This window comes from Equus przewalskii, unplaced genomic scaffold (assembly GCF_037783145.1).
Source record: "Equus przewalskii isolate Varuska unplaced genomic scaffold, EquPr2 contig_R1959, whole genome shotgun sequence".
NCBI classification, from domain to species: Eukaryota; Metazoa; Chordata; class Mammalia; order Perissodactyla; family Equidae; genus Equus; species Equus przewalskii.
This window is the reverse complement of record NW_027228559.1, coordinates 8,693-35,974: the sequence shown is the minus strand read 5'-3', so window position 1 is coordinate 35,974 and position 27,282 is coordinate 8,693. Positions and strand designations below refer to the sequence as shown.

Genomic DNA, 27,282 nt, shown 5'->3' with positions numbered 1-27,282 from the left:
GTAGGACTCATATTCACAAAATGGCATTAGAACAATCTGAAGGTGGAGTTTATCCTCTTTACATCACAAGGTCACCTATCAGACATCTGCATAGGCCCAGCTGATGAGTTGGTGGTCTCAACTGGCCTGGAGTGGACAAAGGGGTTCTAATTCCGGAGAGCAACTCAAACACCCATTACCATGGTGACCCAGGCTTCAGGGAGATGTTATCCATAGGAGCCTAGTGGGAGTCAGACAGCATATTACCTAAACAGCACAGTTAACAATGGGTGAGTTAAACAGCTACAACCTATAACCAGTAATTGCAAAAAGGACAAAAATTTTAGTTCCTCGCTTCTTAATCATCAATGGCTAACTCTTTATGGGTTTCACCTGGTTCCCTTTGTCCCTTAGAGATCTTGACCTAAGGCTCATCAATTTCATTACTTTTAAAAATCTGAAGTTGAACCTGGAATTTTAGCTATTTCCCAGAGATTTTTACTCTCATCTTTTTACTTCTTTCTGTCCTCAACTCCAGCTTCCAACATAAGGTTTTCATCTTGTATAAACCCAAGCACAGTACTTAAATTTCTTTTACATTCATTGAGTTTTGTGAATTTTGAATAGTGTTTGTTTTGTCTCATTTTCTATCAGAAGGACCTACACACAAAAAAATAAAAATAATTTTTGTTCAAAATTCATAAATCTAAATTTGAAAGAATTATAAATATTAAATCTTCCAGTGACATTTTTATAAGTTTGAGGCATTTATAATTCTGGAGTTAGTAAAGCTTTAAACTGCACTAAGACTTCTGGGACATGTTGTACACACAGACACACACACATACATACACATAGACACAAGCTCATCCTTTCACAAGCCAATCCAGTATTTTCAAATCCAAGAATCCATAATTTTGTACTTAAAAAAATTTTTTCACATGTTGTCTTCACCCAATTTCTTCTTATTTTGCCAAAATAAAAACAACACCCACTCTCCACATAAATTTTAAAACGTACTTTCTTAGTCCATTAGGACGCTGTAACAAAATACCATAGCCTGGGTAGATTAAAAACAACAGAAATTTATTTCTCACAGTCCTGGAGGCTGGGAGTCCAAAGTCAAGGTGCCAGCATGAATCACCTTCTAGTGAAGGCCCTCTTCCAGAGTCTTCATGCTGTGTCCTCACACGGTGGAAGGGGGCTAGGGATCTCTCTGGAGGCTTATTATTAGGCACTAATCTCATTCATGAGGGCTCATAAGCACCTCCCAGTGGCCCCACCTCCTATCATCTTTAAGAGTTAGGATTTCAACATCTGAATTTTGGGGACCTTCAGACCTGTGCACATGTGCTATACTCAGCAGCCAGGAGTGAGTTAGAGGGAGCTAAGGTATTGACCCTTAAAGTCTGCAGGTTGGAGGGGGAGACTAGGAGTCAAAGCCTTGGGACCGAGTCAGGTCTTGAACAGCCTATTCAGATTCCCCAGCGTATTCTGTACATATTCCCTTTTTCTGAATGTGCCTCACCTCCTCCTCCCATGCCCTCCAGACTCCTGGAGCCTCAATTCCAGCCTGAACCATATAGAAAAGGAGCTTTGAGTCCTATACAAAATTCTCTTTTGAAACCATTCTACATCCCCTCACTGGCAGTAACTCAGGTTTCACTGAGGGATTCACATGGTAAATTTGTCTTAATGCTCCATCTGGGCTTAAAAATATTGTGTATCCTCTGATTGTTGGTCACAATGTTTTTAACACAACTTAGTAGGAATGAGGGCATTTGAGTTTGCCTATATTTGTCATGAAGGTGCATGTTCACAAGCACATCTTCTGCATCTACTATTGCTTCTAAGGACCACAGCCCTCTCCTCCTTTATGATATTCTCACCTCAAATTCAACTTTTATCAAAATTTGGGCTTAGATCTTTGTATTTGTATTTACCCTCTCTATTTTCTCCATCACTTTATTTTCAATATGTTTTGTTTGATGGGTTTTCTTTTTTGACATTAAAAATTTTATCTGACAATCTTTACTTTGATTTAATTATTGTTCTATTGATTTATTTCTGTCATCTACTCTATGGCCATACAACCCTGAATGCACCCGATCTCATCTATTTCTGTCATCGTATTTTATGCTTTGTTTCCTATACTTTATTATTTCTTTTTTCCCATCCTTTTGCCTCTTCCACTTTCTGGATCAAATGTTCTTCTGTTTGTTTGAAATTTGGAAATTTTTAGTACTGTAATGATTTTATATCATTAATTATATTAATTTCTTTCTTAGTTTCTTAACATGTGCCAATATTAAAATCATCTCAGCAAGCCAAGCAAATAGTCTCACCTGCTCTGATTTGGCTTTTTTCCATCATGACAGCCTTTATTTCAGGAAGTATTTTCTGGAGCTTTACTTCTTGGTTATTTAGAATATATTGCATTATCATGGATTTTTTAGGATATAATAACCATCACTAACATCAACCCTAGTTTCTACAAACTAATAGCATGTTCCCAGATTTATTTTTCTTCCTACTGGAGTATTTCCTCTAGGAATATTTTCTAACTGATTTACATAAAACTTTTGAGGCCTTATTTTCTAATAACAGCTTTTTCTGTGCCCTCATATTTGAAAGACCTTGGCTGCATATAATTCAAGGCTTAAAATTTATTTCCTTTCAATTCTTTAAACATATTGCCTCATTGTATTCTTGTCTCTACCAGTGCTGTTGAAAAGTCTGATGTCAGTCGAAATCAATTTTTCTTTAATGAATGATCTGACTTTTCATCATTTCGACAGGATATTACCAAAAAAAAGAACAGTGTAAATCACTTTGCAGCTATAAACTTAACTAAAATTTTAATGCAATATGAGAGGAATCAAAATTTTGAGACATTCAAGTGTACAGAAAAATTAACTATCATGCACTCATTCAGGGAAAAAAAATGAAAAAGAAACTTGATGAAAGGGGCAGTCATTAGATCCAAGTACCATTGGACGAACTTGAAATGAACATCCAGGAATTAATGCTGACAGTTGGCAGAGTGCTAGCGAACTGTCTCTCCAAAATTAATCATTTATCAAAGAGAATAATAAGACTTAAGTTATGTTGGTGATGGTGAAAAGATGTTACGTTTCTTTTTGATCATTCAAAATAAAGGTAAGTGAAACTTGTGGAAAAAAGAAATAATGTACCATAAATGTACAAAATTTGAGGAAAACTACCATATTTTTATGAATTTAAGATGACATCTATTATAGGTTGCATGCCTTTTCAGAAATATATTTTAAATTTTATGGCATATAATTTAAAAATAACATCATTTCAAACAATTAATGGAAGGAAAGAAGATAACTAACTTATCTTCTTGACTATTGGAACATAGCTTTTTTTTTTTTTTGGAGGCTGAGGTATATGCACATATGATTTCGGTGCCTTCCTACAAATCAAATCATGCCACCTGCACCTGTAGTTTAAAAAAACACATAACCATGATGCTGTCAATTCATTTGAGATTCCATGATCAAAATCAACCTATGGACAAAGCATGGAAGACTTTACTATAATTACAAAAGGCAGTGTAAATTACTTAAGACTTTTCATATAAACATCTTTCATAAAAGTTGAAAGGCATGATGGGGAAAGTTGCATGGGAGGGAAGGTGGTCACTAATATTCACATTCTACTGAGCCAATCAATGTTGCTCAAAATGGACAGACTATATATTATTTCAGCATAATATTAAGCACAGTAAGTATATATTTAGAGAAAGAAAAAAATTAAAAAACCTTAAAATTATATGTTAAAGTACTTCTAGGAGAAAAATGTGAGATAAATGAACTATATTCCCTATCACTCATAAGAAGTCAATAGATTTTATTTAAAATTGATAAAACAAATTAGATGATTACATAGTATTTTTAGTATTCAAGGGAATACTTCACAGTAAAAAGAGAAAATGATAAAAATTCCTTACTTCTGAAGAGCAGGACCAGGGGTCTGTGGAAGGAAAAAAGCATGTTTTTTGTTTTCATGTATGATTTTCCATGCACATGTATTGCTTCCATTTTAAAAATGTGTTACTTGTAGATCTCCTTGGAATAGTCCAAAAATGACATATATGTGTAAAATTAGGTTTCCTTTAGCCAAAAGTATGTGAAAAGAAATTGACTCATCTAACATCTTATGATCCTTGAAGTTAGACATTTATAAATTATAATTTAAATTATAAGTTTTGGAAGAACATAAACATACATAAAACAGCCATAACATGACAACTGGCTCTGTTTTCTGCTTATCTAAGAAGTAAAACTCATAATAAAAAATAATAATAGGGCTGGCTCGGTGGGGCAGTGGTTAAGTGTGCACATTCCGCTTCGGCGGTCCTGGGCTCGCTGGTTCAGATCCCAGGTGCAGACATGGCACCGCTTGGCATGCCATGCTGTGGTAGGCGTCCCACATAGAAAGTAGAGGAAGATGGGCACGGATGTTAGCTCAGGGCCAGTGTTCCTCAGCAAGAAGAGGAGGATTGACTGCAGTTAGCTCAGGGCTAATCTTCCTCAAAAAAAATAAAATAAAAATTAATAATGATGAGTTTAACATTTTCTAAGGCACATTTTTAAGAAAAATGCTAGTTCTTCACTTGTATAAAGCTCCTTATAATCAATAGTAGAATAAAGTCTATCAAGATCAACATTTATATTTTCAAAATTTTCAAATTTATATTGACAAATATTTCTATCAAAATGTTCGAGCACAGAATGTTGTACAGTAGCTGTCTGTTTTTCAATACTTTCTCATTTCTTTTTGTGATTTGCATCACAAATAATGGTCACAGCATCTTACCAAAGAACTACACTTGTAATTTTTGAATGTACATCAGAGGAGAAATTTTATTCATGCGTTGACCTTATTATTCATGTATAACTGGATGGTGGTGACACTGCCAATAAAACCATTAGATTCAAAGGGCACCATTGTCTCTTTTAATATAGAGAAATACCATAGATGAGCAAGAAAGATTTAAAAGCTGCAATTCTTCAATTTTTAATCACATGTTTGAGTGATATGTAAGAGGTTTTGACAAAAATAAACATTTGAAAACCATAGCCAATTCTGCTGTTTCATTATTTAACATATTTGCATTAAAGGCTTAGGCAATACAGATTAATTTTGAAATGTGTAGTAAAGAACTGAGTAATTATCATTGAAGTACATGTTTACATAACTGCTTAGTCACAAAACACTGAAAAATACAATGTTCTGGCAGGAGAGGGCACTCCAAAATTTGTCTCAGGAATGTCCAATCTCAAACGAAAATTAATTTTGATGGCTTACCTAAATTTTAAGAGATAGATTTCTGTCATTTAAGTCCAATATATGTTCTAAAATGACTTTCAAATCCTTTCCTCAGAGAATATTTACCTAAGTGTTAGGATATCAGAGAAACTAGGAAAACAAACACTTCTAGCTAGAGAGGGAAACTTTTAAGTGAGACACACATTCTGACTATATTAATTTGTTTTTGGCATGGCACCTGTATTTTGAGAACACTAAGAAAATGAACTCTAAGGTATAAACAGGTACCATTGCCTCAGTGTGGCCCCAATTATGGGGCAACTGTGCCTACCCATCTCATGGCATCCATGCAAGGTCACAGCCATCATGAAGTGTGTTCCAAGAGGCAAGGACAGGGTCTCTTGAGAAGATGAGCAAATAATGTTAAAATAAAACATTGGAGCAAATGAGTCCTTCTTTAAATAGAAACGGTGGAGTCCTTGAGAATGAATCCTTAAAGAGCTTGGATTTCTAAAATAAATTAAATACATGGTCTGGGCCATATAGAACAAAATGAAATAACACTAACAAATAGGGTAGTGAAATTCTGCAGTACCTGGCTTAAATGGTAGGAGTTGGTTAATGCTTAGGATGGTGCCAAAGAAGAAGCAAAGGAAAGATGAAAGGTGGAAGACCAAATATTCAGAGAAACCCTTTCCTAAAAATGCGTGATAAAATATGCAAAAGCATCTGTTTTCATGCATGGCTGAGTTAAAATAAGGAAACCCTTCAGAGACCTGGAAGAACAAGCAAGTATAAATCCAGGGGTTAAGTGTGTGCCTTGCCCTGGAGTGTCTCCCAGCAACTAGCAGCCCAGAGTTGAGTGTTAAAGGGCTATGAGCCTGTAATTCGGGAGACAGAGACAGATGCTCAAACAAGGAGGAATACAGACTACCACACCTCTCACTCTCACATAAATCCAGGGTCATTAAGGGTAGCACTGTAAGCACCTGGACTAGGAAAGTCCCACCCTCATAAGGAGACAGTGAAAACATATGCCTGCCTTTTTCTGGGCCCCAATAGAGTACGGAAAAAACAAAAACAAAAGAAAGTTTTCTGTGATAATTCTTAAATACAAGACAATAACCACATGGGTTTGAGGTTTGAATTCATACTATGCGGCCTGAAAAACATCAGGGTGGAAAATCAGCTTCCTGTAGTTCTGGGAACTAATTGATTTGAGAAGTGGGGACATGAGGACACCCACACATGTTTGGAAACTTGGTTTATGACATGTTTTCATTGCAGATAAGTGGAAAAATAGTGTACTTTTCAAAAAACAGTACTAGGATCATTGATCTCCATATTAAAAAAAAAAATTGACCTTTGTCCCATATAGCAAACACAAAAACTATTTTAATTGATTAATGTATAAAGGCATTATAAAGGCAGCTATGAAAGATTTTTAGAAGAAAAATGAGAATATCTTTGATCTTGGTGTATGCAAAAAGAACAAACCACAAGCAAAAAATTAACTTGACCATATAAAAATTTAAAACTTCTGCTCGTTAAAAGATACTGTAGTGTGAAAAAACAACCCCAAAACTTGGCAGAGATATTTGCAGCACATGTTACCTGGGTTTGGTATCCAGAATGTGTAAAGGCCTCCTATAAATCCATGAGTGAAAGACAGCAACCCTACTAAAGAGAGTGAAGGAAAAATTCACTTCTCCTCCTGTGCGTCTCCTTCATTCTCATGTGACTACACACTCACAAGACTTCCGGCCCAAGAACTGTGGGTTTTTTTCCCCACACCAAGCAGTTCTCTGGGATACCAGCCAGGTGTCCTACAGTTCAATCTAACTCTGACACTAGCCAGAGATAGTGTCAAATGCCACAAGTTAAAGGATCAGTTCCACGAGACGACCAGGCCCTCCATGCCAATCACAAATCCAGCTGTTACCTGTGCTTCTGAATGACCAGTAATAAATCAGAGGTTCCCACCACTCCCTCCTTGGGTTCGATTAATTTGCTAGAGCAGCTCACAGAACTCAAGACAGCAGTGTACTTACTAGATTGCCAGTTTAATATAAAAGGATATAACTCAAGAACAGTCAGATGGAAGAAGGAAGCTATTTGGGAAGGGGCAAGGAGCTCGCATGGTGAGGCTAGGAGCACATGACTCTCCCAGCAGCTCCATGTGTTCACCAACTCAGAAGCTCTTTGAACCCCATACCATTGGGATTTTTATGGAGGCTTCCCACATAGGCATGATTAATCATTAACTCCATTTCCAGCTCCTCTCCCCTCTCTGGAGAATGGGGATAGGGATGAAAATTCCAAGCTTATAATCATGGCTGGGTCTTTCTGGTGATCAACCCCCACCCAGGAGCCACCCACAAGTCATCTCATCAGAACAAAAGACACACCTGTCACCCAGGAAATTCCAAGGGATTTAATAATATCCTATGTCAGAAACTGGGGTCAAAGACCAAACATTAGAATAAAAGATATTTCTAGCACTCTTATCACTTAGGAGATTACAAGGGTTTTAGGGGCTCTGTGCCAGGAATTAAGGGCAGAGACCACTATATGTATTTTTTCTATTATTTCATAGTAAATAACATTCGGAGAATGAAGGTAAAAAGTATAAACATGGAAATTCGTTTTACTGCAATATTTCTTTAAGTCTGAAATTATTTGAAAATAATGTTAAATAAAATTTTAAATGCTCAAGTCATTTATATAGCTACCACCTCAATCTCATTCCTCTTTATTCCACTCTTTCTTAGCCACACTGTGCAAAGAAAAAGTTTTCTATTCTCACTTTTTCCCGTGTCTTCACCTCTAATGAATACTCACTTCAATCAATCGTCACCCACTGTAATAGCTTTTCCTATGGCCATAAGTGCATATTTGTTGCTCTACAAAGGACATTAATTACTAGCTGTTCAAAAATGCTCACATATTTTAACTCTAGACAAAACCTTTACCATGAAAGTCTTGCTCATATATCCAACAGCTTACTTGGTATGAGATACAACAAAGCAATTTTGTGAGTTTTACTCCTCTGTCCCAAATCTTTTTTTCTCTAGTGTTCCCAATCAGTAACTATCCAGTTAAAGATAGTGATCACTCCCTGTGCAAAGAATGAGAAGCATTGAAGAAGGGCAACAGAAGTTTCTAAGATACTAGAAATATTCTATTTCATAGTTTTAATAGTGGGTACATATACTCATTTTATTTTTCTTCTTAAGCTGTACATATATGACACATTTATATTTTCATATTTCTGATCCATCTCAGATTATAAATAGTTTTGTACAGATGGATTTGTAAATAAGTGAGATGAACAAGTTCTCAGAAAAATGTAACTTATCAAAATTGCCTCAAAGGATTAGAAAACCTCAATGCAACCCATACCATTAAATTAATTGAGTTGATAATCAATAATTCTACCAAAAAAGCATGAGCCCAAGAGAAAGGCAAAATGTTGTATGATTTATCTTTGGAGAAAGACAAATACTGCCTGATTCCATTCATATGCAGAAAATAAAAAAACACATAGATACAGAGAACAGATTGGTGGTTAGGAGAGGGGAAAAGGGATGTGGGTGGAGGGTGAAAGGAATAAAGGGGCACATAAGCACAGTAGACTCTTGGTGGGGGACACGATATCGTCTACACAGAAGGCAAAATAGAATGATGTACACCTGAAATTTATACAATGTTATAAATCAATCTTACCTCAATTAAAAGAAAGAAAGAAAAGGGCTAAAGATAATCCCATAAAGGATAGAGTGTGCTTGTAGGGGTGGGAGGTGGGGCTTACCCTATCTGACATCAAGACTACTGTAAAGCTGTAGTAACTAAGTGTGGATTGCTGTTGAAAAGATCTATGCCTATGTGAAAACCAGAGGTAATATTACCAGAACGGTGGGGGAATGGTCTATAAAATAGATGGTATAAGCAAATGGATCCAAATGGAAAAAATCAGAATGGATCCCTGTCCCAGAATTCACGCAAAGGTCAGCTCTTCATGACAAAAGACTTAAATGTGAAATGAAAAATCTTAAAATCTTTTAGAAAACAATATAGGAGAATAACTTACCATATCCTACATATACTAGGTAAACTGTGTACTGTGTGCTATGTGTTTGTTATATATAAGTACAGTATGTACATATACAATCTTATTTACAGTATATAAATGCTCGCTACTTTACATATATTCATGCTTCTAGAAAGTCAAAACAGACTCTTCTCAACTACCCACATGTTCTTTACCCTCAGATATCACTACCCATCATATCACCTCCCTCCAGGGTCCTGGTTATCCTGCCTGAGTTGCTGAGTTGTGGATAGAGGGTATTTTGGATGCTTTCAAAGTGCTCTGTAATCTCTCTCTCTCTCTCTCTCTCTCTCCCCCCTTGTGTTCAGCTGCAGTTGCTAGAGCTATTAAAGCACTATTATGAAAGTAGGCGCATTCTGCACATACAAACTCATATTCTACTTGTCTTCAAGCATCTTCTGGTCTGAGATGAGGTGACACACTAGGAAGAGAGCATGAGAGGAAACCTCAGGTCATTTGTCCTTCCAGTTCCCAGATTGCTGCCCCTGCAGACCTCTGGGTTCCAGCACACAGTCCTCTGTTCCTCCACCCAGATCCTCTATTCTAGGCACAGTCATTCAGCAGCTTGAGGCTGCCCCACTCCCAGAGGAACCTTCTTCCCCCATGGGTCTCTTATGTACCCTTCATTGCCATATATTTTGAAAAACATTTTCTCTGCCTGTGTCTCTTCATCTACAACTCACTACAAAGAGCACTAAAGCCCTGTCCTCTCCTCCCCTTTATCAATCTTGCTGCTACGAGTTCCACTAGTGTCTTCCTGGATGATAAATTCCAAGGGCCACTTGGCATTGCTCCCTCATATCTAGTGCAAAATGTTTATTTCATGAAATATTTGATGTACATAATTTTACAATTATTAAACTATGGACGTATTACGTATTAGTTTTTTAAATTTTTTATAAAAGACCAGTCTCAGTTATACCATGTACAATGGACTGAATGTTTGTGTCCCTTCCAAATTCATATGTTGACATCCTGACCACCAATATGATGACATTAGGAGGTGAGGCCTTTGGGAGGTGATTAGGTCATAAAGATGAGCCTTCATGAATGGGATTAGTGCCCATATAAAAAAGACCCCAAAGAGCTCTCTTGTTCTGTTTCCATCATGTAAGGAAGCAATAGAAGTCTCCAGCCTGCCACCCAGAAGAGGGCCTTCACTTGAATCTGACCGTGCTATCACCCCGATTTGGGACTTCCAGCCTCCAGAACTTTGTAGAATAAATTTCTGGTTTTTATAGGCCACCGAGTCTATGGTACTTGGTTACAGCAAACCAAAGCGACTAAGACACCATATAAGACTAGCACACATGGCTTTGTAGTCCAGAGAACCAGTATCTGAATGTGGAATCTGTTTCTAACATTCAGACATACTTTTTTTTTTGAGGAAGATTAGCCCTGAGCTATTATCTGCCGCCAATCCTCCTCTTTTTGTCAAGGACGACTGGCCCTGAGCAGATATCCATGCCCATCTTCCTCTACTTTATATGTGGGACGCCTACCACAGCATGGCTTGCCAAGTGGTGCCATGCCCGCACCCAGGATCCGAACCAGAGAACCCCGGGCCGCCAAAGCAGAACATGTGAACTTAACTGCTATGCCACTGGGCCAGCCCCAGAACTGTATACTTTTTAACGGAGGAATTTTACTCTATGTAAATTATGCTGCAATACAAATACTAAAAATTTTAAAGAATTGTGATGTTTACCCAGGTCCTAGGATTTTTCTTTTTTTGAGCTGTTGACTGTTCTCCATGGGCTGCCATCTGTGCGTTAACTGTATCTCGGTGTTTTTCCTGGCAGGCAAGGGCGATGCTCCACTGATGTCTGCCTTCCCCAGACACCTCTCAGCAGCTCCTCGGAGCTGCCCAGCAGCCACAGCTCCGGGTTTGCAAGGCTTAACTGAAGAGATGGTGAGTCTCCTTTCTCCTTCTAATTGATCGTTGGTGAATCTCATTGGATTTTTATTTAATAAAATAATTATAATTGATGATGCTTTGCAGAAGGAAATAAAATTGCAAATAAGCAAATTTGCTCACATTTGAAAGTCCAAGGATGTATCTAACATGAATAAATCAATCACTTTGGCACTTTGGTCCTGCCGGGCCTCTCTGGTACCTTCCTCATGGGCACTGGAAAAAGTCACACTTGACTCTAAGAGTGTTTGAATTCTCTGTACAATCATTTCAACTCCTAAGTATTTACTGAAGGCCCTAGAAGATGCCACATCCTCTTGTTTACCTTGAACTTTTTTGTCTACCACTAGTATTCATTTCTTGGATCCATTATTTCAGATTATTTAATTATCTCTATTTGGACAAGAAAATTGGAAAAATGAAGAAGTATCTAAAAAAGATTCTTATTATGTTTTAACTATCGCTTTTAGTTTGTTTCTCATTATGGCTGGCAATTATCTCCACTGAGGAGGCATAGGCATATAATGATCCATTATGAATATTGCATTTATAATTGTAAATATATCCTATGAGGAGTGTGTTTCTCTTACATGTGCATAAACAGAAGTGTAGAAAACTGGGTGTTAACCTTGTAAATAGGAGGAACATCAGAGCACTGTTTACTTAGTGACAAGGCATCCTGGCATTTTTCATGCAAAAACTAAGGTAAAATTTCTTTGCATAAATTCTTAGGAAATTAAATTTACAGTATTAAGAAAAAAATACTTGTAGGCATATATGAAAAAGACACCAAAATATACACTATTAATGTTAGGTTTTCCTTTTCTTAATTGCCTTCTTCCTTGTTATTTGTGCTTTCCTTTACTTTTTTAACTGACTGTTACTTTCCTTGGTGTTTTCAGTATTCGAGCACATTTAGTGCATTTCACATTGGACTAAGTAAATATATTATGGCCTTTGTTATAGGTAATATGGTATCAAATATACATCTCATTCAAAGCACTTATTCTAATATAGCTACTTAAAATACAATATTTTATCATGTTTATAGGTATCCATTTTTATTTTAAAACAATTTTTCTATTTTAGTGAGATAAAACTTATGTGAATGTGTGTCAGTGAAGCAATTGCTAAAGAGGAAGAAATAATGAAATGATTTTAGATGGGGATAATTTATGTGCTTGTATACAATAGTGGAGTATTTGTCTTTTAATAACTTTTAGTTAATATTATCAATCATAGCAAGGATCCTCCAACTAGTCAATTAATTGTTTCCAAGTGGCCAGTAGGATTTCCAAATTGACCACAGGCCAGTGACCACCACCATACCTCCCAAGGAGCGGAGCTGCCAGCCAGATGTGTACAAGCCATCTTCTCAGAGCCCTGGTCCTGGCCTGTGTTTCCTGTTTGCCCCCAGCAGTCCATACTGCTCTCTGATATCTCACAGCAGTTGCTGTAACTGGGGTATTTTTCCAGACTTTCACCCCCCTCTCCTTCACCACTGGCTCATGCTGCCAAGGTGCTACATTCATTGGGTCTGAGCTACCAGATTAAAGCAACTACAACAAAATGAACAATGCAACTTTTCCTTTTGCTCAAAATACATTTATGTCGGTTATTTTATTCATTGTTAAAATTTAGGTTTTGTTAGGTTACTTTAGATAATGTTCCTATAGAGCCTAAGAAGATGGTCATTATCACTGCAAGAGTGATGGAGATGGGGAATGGGGAATGGGGAATCCCCAGCCGTTGCTCGTCTTGATGGCAGATCATATTTCATATTAAAGTACATGACCATGAGGATTCTCTGTCATTGAGATCATTTTTATTCTTAGTTTACATTCCTGAAACTTATAGTGAAAAGCATGATATCAATCTTAATAAAATTTATTTTTGTTAATGAAATTAGAAAAACGTTACTACTTTTATTAATTTAATACTTTAGTTAGCTATCAACTGAGTTGATTACAAATTCACTTTTTTATTTGTTTTGACTTTTTCCCTCCCTATAGTAGCTTGCATTATTCAACAAAGGAATTCCAAATTAGGTGTGATTTATTGAAGGCTATAGATTATCTCCAGTGTTTTAATATCCATTATTAGATTTAGCAGGGTCTATGCAAGAGTAACTAAACAAGCATTCTGATCATAAATAATTAAACCAAGAAATAAATAACTCAGTGTTACAGACATTAAAGCCTTTCACCAGCAGAGTGTAAGGATCTCAATTAAAATTGACAGGAATAAAGCAAGTAATTTTTCCAGTTATACCACATAGTCCTTTGCACCCATGTGACAGGAAGATGCTTTGAACACAGCTGTGGTGGCTCCTACAGGCCTCGCATGTGAGAGAGAGCAAGAAGGTAGCTATGGAGTAAAGGATTCTCGTCTGGCTCGTGTTGAGGGAGCAGGGTTGACTTCTGGAGGTGTCCTCATTCACACCATTTGCATGCCAGTGACAAGCTACTTCTTCCATTTCAATAAATGATTCTCCACGGGCCAGACAAGTTAATGCACTCACAAAAGCAAGTTATTTATTCCTTTTTATGGGGAAGACTCACTTTTTCCATGGAAGATTTCATAAATTAGGAAGCATAATACAAAATTACTTTCAACTTGTAAAAATACATTATCATGAATACTGGACAGATTAGAATGTAATTAATTTAATATATTTTAACTTTCTACATTTTCATAGTTAGAGCTTCTGTATAGCCTCAATTTTAATTTGTTAGTTAATAATAAAATGCACATTCTTTAAATCAAAGTCAGCACTGTTATTAATGCAGGCTCCAGTGTAGCTTTCACAGGTTAAGGTGGGATCTCAGAGTAGGAAATAGTGATTGCACTTGTCTATGAGCTACCAGACCCTTGAAGTGACAGCAAAATGTGCCTTAATAAAATGCTTTTTCCCACGCACTTGAGAAATCCTGAAAATGTGCTAATGCAATTGTAATTGTGCATTTGCGCCAAAGAAAAATTGAAGAAGTAGAATTATAGTTCAAAATATAGTAATATATAATTGCTTCCAGAGGCAACAAATGCTTTTTTAAAAATCTCTCCCATCTGCTTGGTAGAGTCAAGACAGAATATTAAAAAGTGGAATATTGTGACTTCCTATTTTTGCCTGTTGTTTTTTACTTATCACTGCTGAGCCCTTGTATTGCCTGGAATCTCTTAAAATAGTTGTCCCCATGCTAGTACATGTCAATGATAAGATCACACTCTGGTACGAAAGAAGCAACAAGCAAAAAACATTATGTTAGGTCTATTATTGACAAAGATTACCCCAATTTTTAGATAAACTGCAGAAAGAATGATTTTAAAATTCTGGTGGGGAATTTTGGGGTGTCTTATTATCCTAAGTAATCCACTTGTCTTCTTATGACTTTAGTGCATAATAATCATTTCTAACACACTGCTGATGCACAGGGCTCATGGGGCAGGTCCCTGAGAAAGGAGAAAGAATGGATTATTTTTAGATGGATGTTTTCTGCTGCTTAACCTAGTATGTAAAAATATTCAAAAATTTATCTTTAGCTATTTAGTTATCAGATAATTTTCCATTACTGAAGAATGTCTTTAAACATTTAGGAAAACATATTCATAATTTGACAATTATGTCAAAGTTGACGTCAACTAATTACAAAGAAAGGGGGAAAAAAAGGTTCCATGTGCTGCAGGAGAGATTTCAAAGTCTGGCACTAAGTACTATCCGGGTTTCACTGACATCTCATGACCAGTTGGATAGAGCCCAAGAAAGAGAGGTTATTGGTGTGCTGGGAGTTCGTGCCCACGAGGAAGGTCCCATATCCTGTGACTATGTGTTGTGGGTCTATGGTTTCAGGAAGAGACCATCCCACAGGGAAACTGGGAACAATTCAGGAAGTTCAGGGAGGTCCAGGGAGATGCTGTGTGCCACAGATGGGGTGGCAGGGAGACTGGGGCCTCTGGTAACCCACAGACCATACAGATGCCTGCAGCCCAGCCTAGACAGACAAAAGCATAACAAGTTGCAATCAGTGTAAAGGTTTGCATTTATTTCAGAGACGGCACAGATTTTAGCAATCTGGCTTGTTCAGCAGTACATATAAAAATGATTATAGAATTTTAGTGGGTCCCAAATAGCATGCTCAACAAAATCAGCAAGTGAAATCAAAATCTCATCTCTCAAAGCGGCAACTCCCAAACTAGAGATTCCTTACAGCAGGCGTCCCAAACCAAAGTTCCAAGTGTGAGCTCAGAGAAACCCTGAATCCTTGTACTGTAGGCCAGAGGGCTGAATCTCTGTGCACAGGTGAGGACGAAGAGCCAATTTACATCATCACATTTGGAAACTATAATCATTCTTCTACTACTTCCGGAATCAAGGAGGTAGGAAAACATGAATCCTTAGTTTCATCTCTTTATGTATTTACTTTACACTATAACACCTGGCATTATGGATCAAATGTGTTATTTCTAGACATTTTAACTGCCTATTTCTAGGTGTTTCCTGCCTCATCTTCTTCCATGTGACTGTCTTTACCTAGTAAAACACAGCCAGCCCCATCCTCCTGCAGTGTGTCACCACACAGCATTCCTGCCAAAGAATTATCACGTGGTTCCGAGTCTCCTCTCCAGTCTCCTGATCAGCTGAACAGGTACCCCTGCAGGGCCAAAGGCTGCTTGTAGACAGGGTTTGATCACCCAAGACATAGGTAGGGAGGTTCCAAAGGAGTTTGATTGATAGTTTAGGACAACCAGTTAATCTTCAGAAACTTTAATTTATCTCACTTTTTCCTCCAAATATTCTGTTGTGAAAAGCCCTGGTTAGTTCACTTCTGTATGACTTGGTTGCAGCTGAAGCATGATAGGAAAGATGAAAGAAAAAAGCTTAAGGGAAAAATAATCCAACAGTAGAAAATATAAAACACCTGTAGTTTTGTATTACTTTGAGGGTAAATTCATTACGTTAAACATAAGATATAAATTGCAAGCAGTATCATGATAGATTTCAGGGATAGCAAGCTCAGTGTTTGAGCCGTCTTGGTAGGGGTAGTTCATGTGGATATTTGACAGCCCTGAGCCTCTAAACACGCCGTTCGTTAATTTGAGGAGAGAATTACCTCGTTGTAAATTTTAAGATGCTGAGGATCAGTTTGTGTTTCTATGCCTTTCACATTGCATGACTCAAAGCTAAGAAGAATTCTGTGGTATATTTCATGTAAAAATGTTACTGAAATGAACTGACAAAGCCTAAAGGTGAGAACAAGATTATGAGCAGGATTATAGAACAAATTTTGATAATGACGCCAAAGAAATTCAGAGAAGTCATTGAAACCAAACATTTAATTATGTTAACATATTTATTATCCCTTTTTTCTGTACCTGTTTTTGTGACACTAAATAAAAATAACTGAAAATTTACATATAAAGTGTTTAAAACATGGCAATAAAAATGATATTGTGCCTAGCACAAAATAAATTCTTAATATTTTGGAATGAATGACAATTACTATACGAGGAAAATATAGTCTTTATATGATAGATACACACAACTGTAGCACCTGATTTTCTCCCTGGCCAATAATTGACTTTCATTTTTTCTTCCAGCTTTATTGAGAGATAATTGAGATAAAACCATGATGTAGGTTTAAGATATAGGACGTGATTTGATATGCATATGTATTGCAAAATGATTACCACATAATGGTAGTTAATACATGTATCACCTCACATAGTTACCATTTTTGTGTGTGGGGAGAACTTTCAGAATGTACTCTCTTAGCAGCATTCCAGTGTATGATAGTGTTATTAACTATAGTCACCATGCTGTATGTTAAATCCCTAGAACTTGTGTCTTCTAGCTGAAACTTTGTTACCCTTTAACCACCTTCACCCATTCCCCCACCCCATGGCAACCACCATTCACTCTCTGTTTCTATGACTTCAGGTTTTTTTAATTCTCCATATAGGCGAGATCATAAAGTATTTGTCTTTCTCTGTGACTTATTCCACGTAGCATAATGCCTTCAAGTTTCATCTATGTTGTCACAAATGCTGCCTTTTTTATGGCTAAATAATATCCCATTATATATATAAACCACATTTTCTGTATCCATTTATCTGTTGACAGGCACTTAGGTTGTGTCCATATCTTGGCTATTGTAAATAATGCTGCAGTGGACATGGAGATGAGGATATCTCTTCTAGACAGTGATTTCATTTCCTTTGGATATATAGCTAGAAGTGGATTAGCTGGATGATATGGTAGTTCTATTTTTAATTTTTTGGGGAAACACTATACTGTATTTCATAGTAGCTGCACCAATTTACATTCCCACCAACAATGCACCGGGATTCCCTTTTCTCCACATCATCAGCAACACTTGTTATCTTTGTCTGTTTGATAATAGCGATTCTAACAGGTGTGAGGTGATATCCCACTGTGGTATTGATTAGCATTTCCTTGATAAGTGCCATTGAGCATCTTCTCATATACTGTTGGCCGTTTGTATATCTTCTTTGGAAAAATGTCCATTTAGGTCCTTTGCCCATTTTTTTAAATCAGATTATTTGTTTTTGCTATTGAGTTGTATTAGTGTCTTATATATTTAGGATATTAATCCTTTATCACAGAGTTGGTTTACAAATATCTACTCCCATTCCATAGGTTGCCTTTTCAGTTTGTTAATTGTTTCTTTTGCTGTGCAGAAACCCTTTAGTTTAATGTAGTCCCAATTGTTTATTTTTGTTTTTGGTGCTTGAGCTTTTGGTGTCAAATCCAAAATGTCATTGCCAAGACCAATGTCAAGGAGTGTACGCCCCATGTTTTCTTCTATGAATTTTACAGTTTCAGGTCTTACTCAAGTCTTTAATCCATTTCAAGTTAATTTTTGTAAGTGGTGTAAGATACAAGTCTAATTTCATTATTTTGCATATGAGTATCTGCTTTTCCCAGCAATGTTTATTAAAGAGACTTTCCTTTCCTTATTGAGTCTTCTAGGCTACTTTGTCAATGATTAGTTGACCATATATGCATGGGTTTATTTTGGGGCTCTCTATTCTGTTCTGTTGGGGTCTATGTCTCTTTTTCTTCCAGTATCATACTGTTTTGATTTCTATGGCTTCATGGTATAGCTTGAAATCAGCAAGTGTGATGCTTTCAGATTTGTTTTTCATGCTCAGGATTACTTTAGCTATTCAGGGTCTTTTGTGGTTCCATATGAATTTAAAGGTTGTTTTTTCTGTTTCTGAGGAAAATGCCATTGGAATTTTCATAGAGATTGCATTGAATCTATAGATGGCTTTGGGTAGTATGAAAATTTTGACAATATTCATTCTTCCTATCTATGAACACAGGATATCTTTCCACTTACTTGTGTCTTCTTCAAATTCATTCATGAACGTTTTATAGTTTTCAGTGTACAGATCTCCCACCTTCTTGCTTAAATTTATTCCTAGGTATTTTATTCTTTTTGATGCTCTTGTAAATGAGATTGCTTTCTTTAGCTCTATGTCAGGTAGTTTGTTGTTAGTGTATAGAAACACAATTGATTTTTGTATGTTGATTTTGTATATACAATTTTATTGAATTTGTTCTAACAATTTTTGTTGGAGTCTTTAGGGTTTTCTGTATCTAAGATCATGTCATCTGAAAACAGAGAAAGTTTTACTTCCTCCTTTCCAATTTGGATGCCATTTATTTCTTTTTCTTGCCTGATTGCTCTGTTTAGGACTTTCACTACTGTGTTGAATAGGAGTGATGAGAGTGTGCACTCTTGTCTTATTCCTAATATTAGAGGAAAATCTTTCAACCTTTCACCACTGATGTTAGCTGTGGGTTTGTCTGTATGGTGTTTATTATGTTGAGGTACATTCCTTCTATACTTAACTTGCTGAGAGTTTTTAATCATGAGAGGATGTCGAATTTTCTCAAATGCTCTTTCTTGCATCTATTGAGATGATTATATGATTTGTATCTTCCATTCTATTAGCTGGGTGTGTGACATTTATTGATTTGTGTATGTTAAATTATCTTTGCATCCTAGGGGTAAATCCCACTTGATCACAGTGTGTGATTCTTTTTTTGTGAACTTGAATTTCAGTTTGCTTGTATTTTGTTGAGAGTTTTTGCATCTATGTTCATCAGGGATGCTGGCCTATAGTTTTCTTTTCTTGTAGTGTCCTTGTCTGACTTTGGAATCAGAGTAATACTGGTCTCATATAATGAGTTTGGGAGTGTTGCTTTCTCTTCAGTTTTTTGGAAGAGGTGGAGAAGGATTCACATTAATTTTTCTTTAAATGTTTGATAGAATTCATCAGTGAAACCAACTGGTCCTCAGCTTTTCTTTATTGGGAAGTGTTGATTACTGATTCAATCTCCTTACTCTTTATTGATCTGTTCAGATTTTCTATTTCTTCATGATTCAGTCTTGGTAGGTTGTATGTTTCCAGGAATTTACCCATTTCTTATACGTTGTCCAATTTGTTGGCATATAATTGTTCATAGTAGTCTCTTATGATCTTTTGTATTTCTGTGATATCAGTTGTACTTATCTTTTATTCATAATTTTATTTATTTTAGCCCTCTTTTTTTCTTGATTAGTCTAGCTAAAACTTTGTCAATTTTGTTTATCTTTTCAAAAAATCAACTCTTACTTTCGTTAATCTTTTCTATTTTTCCTGTTATCTATTTCATTTATTTCTGCTCTAATCCTTATTATTTCCTTCCTTCTGCTAACTTTGGGATTACTTTATTCTTTCTTTTCTAGTTCCTTGAGGTATAAAGTCAGGTTGTTTATTTGAGATCTTTTTTCTTTCATGTATGTTTATGGCTATAAACTGTCCTTTTAGAAATGTCTTTGCTGCATCCCATAAGTTTTGATATGTTGTGTTTCATTTTTTATTTGTCTCAAGATACTTTTTTAATTTCCCTTTGGATTTCTCCTTTGATACATTGTTTGTTTTTAAGAATATTTTGTTTAATTTACACATATTTGTGAATTTTCCAGCTTTACTCCTGTTATTGATTTCTAGTTTCATACCATTGTGGTCACAAAAGACACTTGATGTAATTTCTATCTTCTTGTACTTGTTGAGACTTGTTTTGTGGGTATGATCCATCCTCAAGAATGTTTCTTGTGTATTTGAGAAGAAAGTACATTCTGCTGCTGTCGGATGAATGTTCTGTGTATGTGTGTTAGGTTCATTTGGTGTACAGTTCAAATCCACTGTTTCCTTATTGACTCTGTGTCTGGATGATGTGTCCATTATTGAGAGTGAAATATCAAAGCCCACAACTATTGTTGTACTGCTGTTTATTTTTCCTTTTAGTTCTGTTAGTATTTGCTTTATATATTTAGGCGATCTGATGTTAGGCACATAAATATTTACAATTGTTATATCTTCTTGACTAATTGACTCTTTTATCATTATATAATAACCTTCTTTGACCCACGTGCCCATTTTTACCTTAAAATCTATTTTTGTCTGATAAAACATAGCTACCCTTGCTTTCTTTCATTTACCATTTGCTAGGAATGTCTTTCTCCATCCCTTCACTCTCAGCCTATGTGTGTCTTTAATGCTAAAGGGAGTCCCTTGTAGGTCGCCTATTGTTGGATCTTATTTTTTTATCCATTTGGCCATTCTATGTCATTTGATTGGAAAAATTAATCCTTTTATGTTTAAAATAGTTATTGATATGTAAAGACTTATTATTAACATTTTATTAATGTTTTCCAAATGTTTTATAGTTCTTCTGTTGCTTTCATCCTCTCTTGCTGTCTTAATTTCAGATTCGATGACTTTTTGTGTCAGTATACTTTTTCCAGCTTTACTCCTATTGTTAATTTCAATATAATATTCCTTTATCATAATCTTTTGTTTACCTATTTCTGTATTTTCCTTTGTGTACTATGAGGGTTACATAAAATATCTTATGGTTAAAACATCCTATTTTAAGCTGATAACAACTTAACTTCAATAGCATACAGAAATTCTATACCTTTACTTCTCATTCCCTCACATTTTAGGTTATTGATGTTACCTTTTATATTGTATATCTTATAGCAAATTTAGCAAATTATTTTAGTTATAGTTATTATTATTTTTTGTGTATTTGAGGACGATTAGCTCTGAGCTAACATCTGTACCAATCTTCCTCTGCTTTTTATGTAGGATGCATTCACAACATGGCTGATGGGTAGAGTAGGTCCACACCCAGGATCTTAATCTGTAAAGTCCAGGCCACCGAAGCGGAACATGCCGAACTTTAACCACTCGGCCATGGGGCCGGCCCTTAGTTTTAGCGTTTTGGGGATTTTTTTTATTTTTTGAGGAAGATTAACCCTGAGATAACTGCTGCCAATCCTCCTCTTTTTGCTGAGGAAGACTGGCCCTGAGCTAGCATCTGTGCCCATCCTCCTCTACTTTATATGTGGGATGCCTACCACAGCATGGCGTGCCAAGCAGTGCCATGTCTGCACCCAGGATCCGAACCAGCGAACCCCAGGCCTCTGAAGTGGAATGTGCGCACTTAACTGCTGCGCCACTGGGCTGGCCCCATTTAGTTATTTTTAATACATTTGTTTTATAACTTTAAACTGGGGTTGAAAATGATTTACTTATCACCATTACAACATTAGAGAATTTGTTTTTGAGTATATATTTACCTTTACTGGTGATTTTACATATCCATATATTTTTACAATATTTATTAGCATCCTTTCATTTCAGTGTGAAGAATGCCCTTTAGTACTTCCTGTAAGGTAGGTCAAGTGGTGGTGAATTCCCCCAGCTTTTGTTTGTTTGGGAAAGTCCTTGTCTTTCCTTCGTTTCTGATTGACAGCTTTACTGGTAGTGTTCTGGGCTGACAGTTTTTTCCTTCAAAATTTTGAATATATCATCCTACTCTCTCCCGGCTTGCAAAGTTTCTGCTAACAAATCCACTTATAGTCTTATGCAGGCTGCCTTTTACATTGTGAGTTGCTTTTTTCTTGCTGCTTTCTAAATTCTCTCTTTGCTTTTGACTTTTGATAATTTAATGATAATGTGTCTCTTTGTAACCCTTTTTGGGATCAACCTATTTGAGGAATTTTGTGCCTCGTGATCTGGATGTCCATTTCCCTCCATGTTTGGGAAGTTTTCCAGTATTGTTTTAGATAGACTTTCTGTCCCTTTCTCTTTCTCGTTTCCTTATAAGATTCCCATAATGCATAGATTGTTTATTTTGAAGATGTCCCATATGTCCTGGTGGTTTTCTTCATTTTTTTTCATTCTTTTTTTCTCTTGGCACCTCTGACTGGATAATTTAAATGACTATTCTTTGAGTTCACTGATTCTTTCTTCTGCTTCGTCAAGTCTGTGTTGAAGCTCTCTGTTGAGTTCTTCAGCTCAGTCTTTATATGCTTCAGCTCTGGGACTTCTGATTTGATATTCTTGATGGCTTCTATTTCTTTTTTGAATTTCTCATTTTGTTTATGTATTGTTTTCCTAATTTGTTTAGTTGTCTATCTTTTGTTCTTGTATATCACTGAACTTCTTTAAGAGGCTTATTCTGAATTCAGCTCAGCTCATAGATCTTCATTTCTTTAGGGTCTGTTATTGGAGCTTTATTAGTTTCCTTTGATGGTGTCATGTTTTCTTGATTCTTCATGCTTTTGTATCCTCGCATTGATTTCTGTGCATTTAAGTAAGTGGTCCCCTGTTCTAGACATTACAGGTTTGCTTCAGCAGGAAAAGACCTTCACTAGTCAGCTCAGCTTTGGGTTCTGGATGGGTCAGCTAGTAATGCCTATGGGCAGTGAGCTTCCTGTTAGAGTCTCTGTTTGGGAACAGCCACTGCCTGAGCTCTGAGTCTCGGGGTGGGGAGTTGCTGCTAGCTGGGCTCTGTGTTTGGCTGGGCCTGCTGGCTGGGCTCCCTGTTTAAGTGGGGCCACTGGATGGGCTCCCTGGTTGGGAAGGGCTGCTGGCTGCACTCTTCGGTCAGGCAAGGCCACCAGTTGTGCTCTGCAATCACCTCTTATTGGGCAGGATTGCAGGCTGTGTTTGCTGGTTGGGCAGTGCTGCTGTTTGGGCTCTGCAATTGGCCAGTGCTGCAGGTTGGGATCCACAATGACTTTGTTTGAATGAGGCCTAAGGCTGTGCCACCTGACTGGATGGTGATGCTGGTTGAACTGAGTGTTCAGACAGAGCCACGGGCAAGGTTTTGCCATCCAACAAGGTCTCAGACTATGCTCTGTAATCAGGTAGGTCTGCAGGCCATACTTTGAAGTTGATTGGGGTCACAGGCTGGGATCTGTCATTAGGCAGGCCACTGACTTTGCTCCATTGTTGGGTAAGGTTTCTGGTTGGGCTCACTGGTTGGGCAGAGTCTCCAGCTATATGCTTTAGTTGAGTGGGGCTAGAGACTGTGCTTTGTGGTCAGGTGGAGTTACTGTCTAGGCTCACTGGTCAGATGGTGCCACAGGCTACAATCCATGATTGGGTGAGGCCACTGGCTAGGCTACCTGACTGAGGAAGGCCACAGGCTGTGCTCAGAAATTGGGCAGGGCCAGAGGCTGGGTTCTGCTGCAGGGCAGGGCCGCAGGCTGGGGTCCTAGCCTGGGCAATACTGTAGGCTGGGCTCTGAGGTTGCCCAGGGTACGTCTTCAGGCCCCTTGGCCAAATGAGGCCTGAGGCTATGTTCAGGAGTTGAGCAGGGCTGCTGGCTTGGCTTTCTGCTTGAGCAGGGCTGAAGGATCAGCGCCCAGCTTCTCTGGCTAGGCTTCCTGGTCAAGCAGGACTGGAGGCTATGCTCAGCAGTTGGGCGGGGCTGCTGCATTTTTCCCTGCCCAGGCAGGCCTTAAGATGTGCTCTGTGACCACCAGATACCTGTGGACAGGCTTCCTGTTGGATCAGGACTGGAGGCTGTGACCCATAGTTGGGTGGGGCTGCAAATTTGCTTCCCTGCCCAGGCAGACTATCCAATGTGCTCTACAGCTGTTGTACATCTGTGGCCAGGTCTCCCAGTGTGTCAGGACAAGATTATGTTTGCCATTAGGTGAGGCTGTGAATTTACTTACCTGCCAGATCAGAGCCATAGAATGAGATGTGTTGCTGGTTCAGCCCATTGACTGGGAACCCACAGCAGGCAGAACTGCTGACTGAGCTCTCTGGCCAAAGGGACCACTAGCACAGCTCTGCAGGTGGGCAGACCCAATGACTGGGGTCTCTGCTTAAGCACTGCTGCCTGCCAAAATGAGGGTCATCAAGATCTGAGCAATGGTTGCTGTTAGCCCTGCCCCCCTTCTCCATCTCTGTCTGATCCCCAGTGGTCCTGCCTCACAGAATGGAGAGATTTCTGTAGTGATCTCTGTAGGGTGAAACCCAAGCAGGCCTCCCAAGTATTGTCCTGCAATGCTGGTACAGCTGGGTGTTTGCCTTGGGCTTTTTCCCACTGGAGAAACTGTAGGTCAGGGGAGGCTTCTCAGTGGCACTTTATCCCTCACAGAGTAACATGATGAGTGTGAGATAAACACTCTTTGGTCTAAAAAGAGAAAACACAATACTCCACAGCTGTAAATGTGTCCAGTGACCCAAGGTGTAATGCTTTAATACATTGTGGCACTTGGTTATTTTTAGGATTTCCTTCCCCGGTTATAAGTTCTCCACCTCAGGTTAAACAAATACTGAGTATTAAAGAGAATTAGGGGGAGAGAGAGGAGACAAAGTGTTTGAAAATGCAAAGCCTTGAAAATGAAGAGATGATTCATCGGAATCAGGGAGGAATTATCTGTGTACTAATAATGCCACAATTATAATGCCTCAGACATATTTAGCACATTCTCTAGAATTGTGTCCAATGTCCACAAGTGAAGAAGACTGCTTATCCTTAGTAGTCAATGTGTCACTATATCCCTGGCCACACTGGTTTCCCCAGCCTTAGAGGCCACCCATGGCCACATCTCTTAGAGAACAGAATAAATAACAAGCTATAACAGTGTTTGAAAAACATGAAAAATATTTTATGTGCTTTTTGGCTTATCCACATGCTCCATGATAAATTATTTGATAGATCTTATTGTTTACAGGTGTGTAAAGAAAGACTTCTGTAGAAGTCATAGTGCAATTATGTGTTTTGTTCAGTTCCTTAAAAGTAGCTACTAAAAAATCTTTGCTCTCATGATAGGTATAATTCAAGATATTGCAGCAACAAATTTATGACTTAGTAAAAGTTTTCATCAAAGTTCAGAGACCTATGTATGCAATCCTAGTGTACAGTGGGAGGCAGCTGGCCCCCAAAAGATGTCAGCACAACATCCTGATGATGATATGGCACATTAAGACAGTGACAGGATAAGAAACCCAGCACAGCTCCAGCGGGCAAGTGAGGACAGCCCCAATCATCTAATGACACCTTGAGGTACAAAAGGCACATGAGCAAGGCCAGGTCCTGCATGAGGTCAAGCAGTGAGAAGAGAAAAGGAGCATCAAAAGTTGTGGGGAGGACTGTCCGATCTGGAGATGGCAGGCCTCAGCTCCATCTGTAGCAGGTCAGCAGCCCAGAGAACTAACTGGGAGCTGACTGACTATCAGGGCCCTACACAGCTAAATACACTCTCCTTCCAGCCCTGTCAAAGCAACTGCAAAACCCAGCTGAGCTCAGAGTTAACTCTGGGAAGAAGGGGAGGGAACAGAACACACAAAGGAATTTTGAACTGAATGTAACTGAAATATAGACATGCATGGACAGGCTAATCCCTGAACTGGACTGGTATGACCAGGTTTCAGTTTCTGCATCAGCCAGAAGTTCCCATTATAAAATTCTTTGAGTTATGGCAAAATAAAGTTATATTTTCTCTCCTGTGTTTGTGATTGAAAAATTTATATCAACAGTATGATTCCAACTGATTTGTTTCAGGACTTATATCAGGGTTATGTCCAATATCTTTAATAGCTTGAATTTATCACTTCTAGGGCGAAATGTCATGTTGTTGAGGCTGATTTAAAGTTTTCTTGAAAAAGTCTGAATGTGATGCAAAATTCTTGCACTGAAAGAGTTTCACATTCTCCCCGCATTTGTACTTACTAGAGCCAAGTACATCAAAGATGTGGATCAAAGCCCCAGAGTCACTTTCTCCCGAGTTCAAGAGGACAGACTCCCAGATTTTGTTTTTGACATGCTGGTCAACTCAACGTTTGACTGTCTGCTGAAAGTAAGAAAGCTTTCTCTGATTTCTATGTCTATCCTTGGTTCGAATATCCAGAAGTATCTGACAAAGCCGCCACTGCCATTTCCCACTTGACCTGTAACTGTAAGTTAAGGTTTTTCTATTTAAGAGATACAAAGGGTAAGGAAATGAATTAACTGCCATCCATCATTGAGCTGGGTATAGATAGTTTGGTAAAGCTTTGTGAATACTAATTTCTCTCTCACCTCCATGAGTTAATCATTAATATCACTCGTAAATTTATGAAACATTGTTTCATTTCTAAGATTAAAGTTGCGGTGAATATTGTCTCTTCCTAAATACCTAAGATGGTTGATCCACATATATGCCAAACACTCATAAGGTTGAAAGTTTGAGCATTCATTCTCCTTGCCTTTGTGTGTAGACCCTTCATAATCAGCTCCACCCCACCATTCCTGCTCGAGAACCACTGTTCCTTTCCTATCTTCCAGGTTCTCATTAGCCTGACTTGCTTCCTTCTGCTCTCATGCATTAGCATTTATTAGAATCCTCCAGTGAGACCAGCTCCCAATGCAGCATTTTTTTTATTGAGTTCATAATAGTTTACATCAATGCGAGATTTCAGTTGTACATTAGTTCTTGACTGTCACCACATAAGTGCTCCCCTTCACTTCCTGTGCCCCCAGCCCCCTTCCCCTGGTAACCACTGAACTGTTTTCTTTGTCCATGTGTTTGTTTATATTCCACATATGAGTGAAATCATCTGGTGTTTGTCTTTCTCACTCTGGCTTATTTCACTTAGCATAATTCCCTCTAGGTCC

At 37.8% G+C, this 27,282-nt stretch overlaps 1 long non-coding RNA gene across 2 annotated transcripts; it reads left to right on the top strand.

Moving 5' to 3' along the window:
* The first annotated feature begins 169 nt into the window (after positions 1 to 169).
* On the top strand, positions 170 to 26,562 carry LOC139081400 (uncharacterized). 2 transcript variants are annotated; one of them, XR_011536494.1, is made up of 4 exons: positions 170 to 269; positions 11,191 to 11,300; positions 15,836 to 15,946; positions 26,362 to 26,562. It is a non-coding gene; the product is annotated as an uncharacterized lncRNA (long non-coding RNA). The 2 variants fall into 2 exon arrangements; XR_011536495.1 differs by lacking the exon at positions 15,836 to 15,946.
* The last annotated feature ends 720 nt before the right edge of the window (positions 26,563 to 27,282 follow it).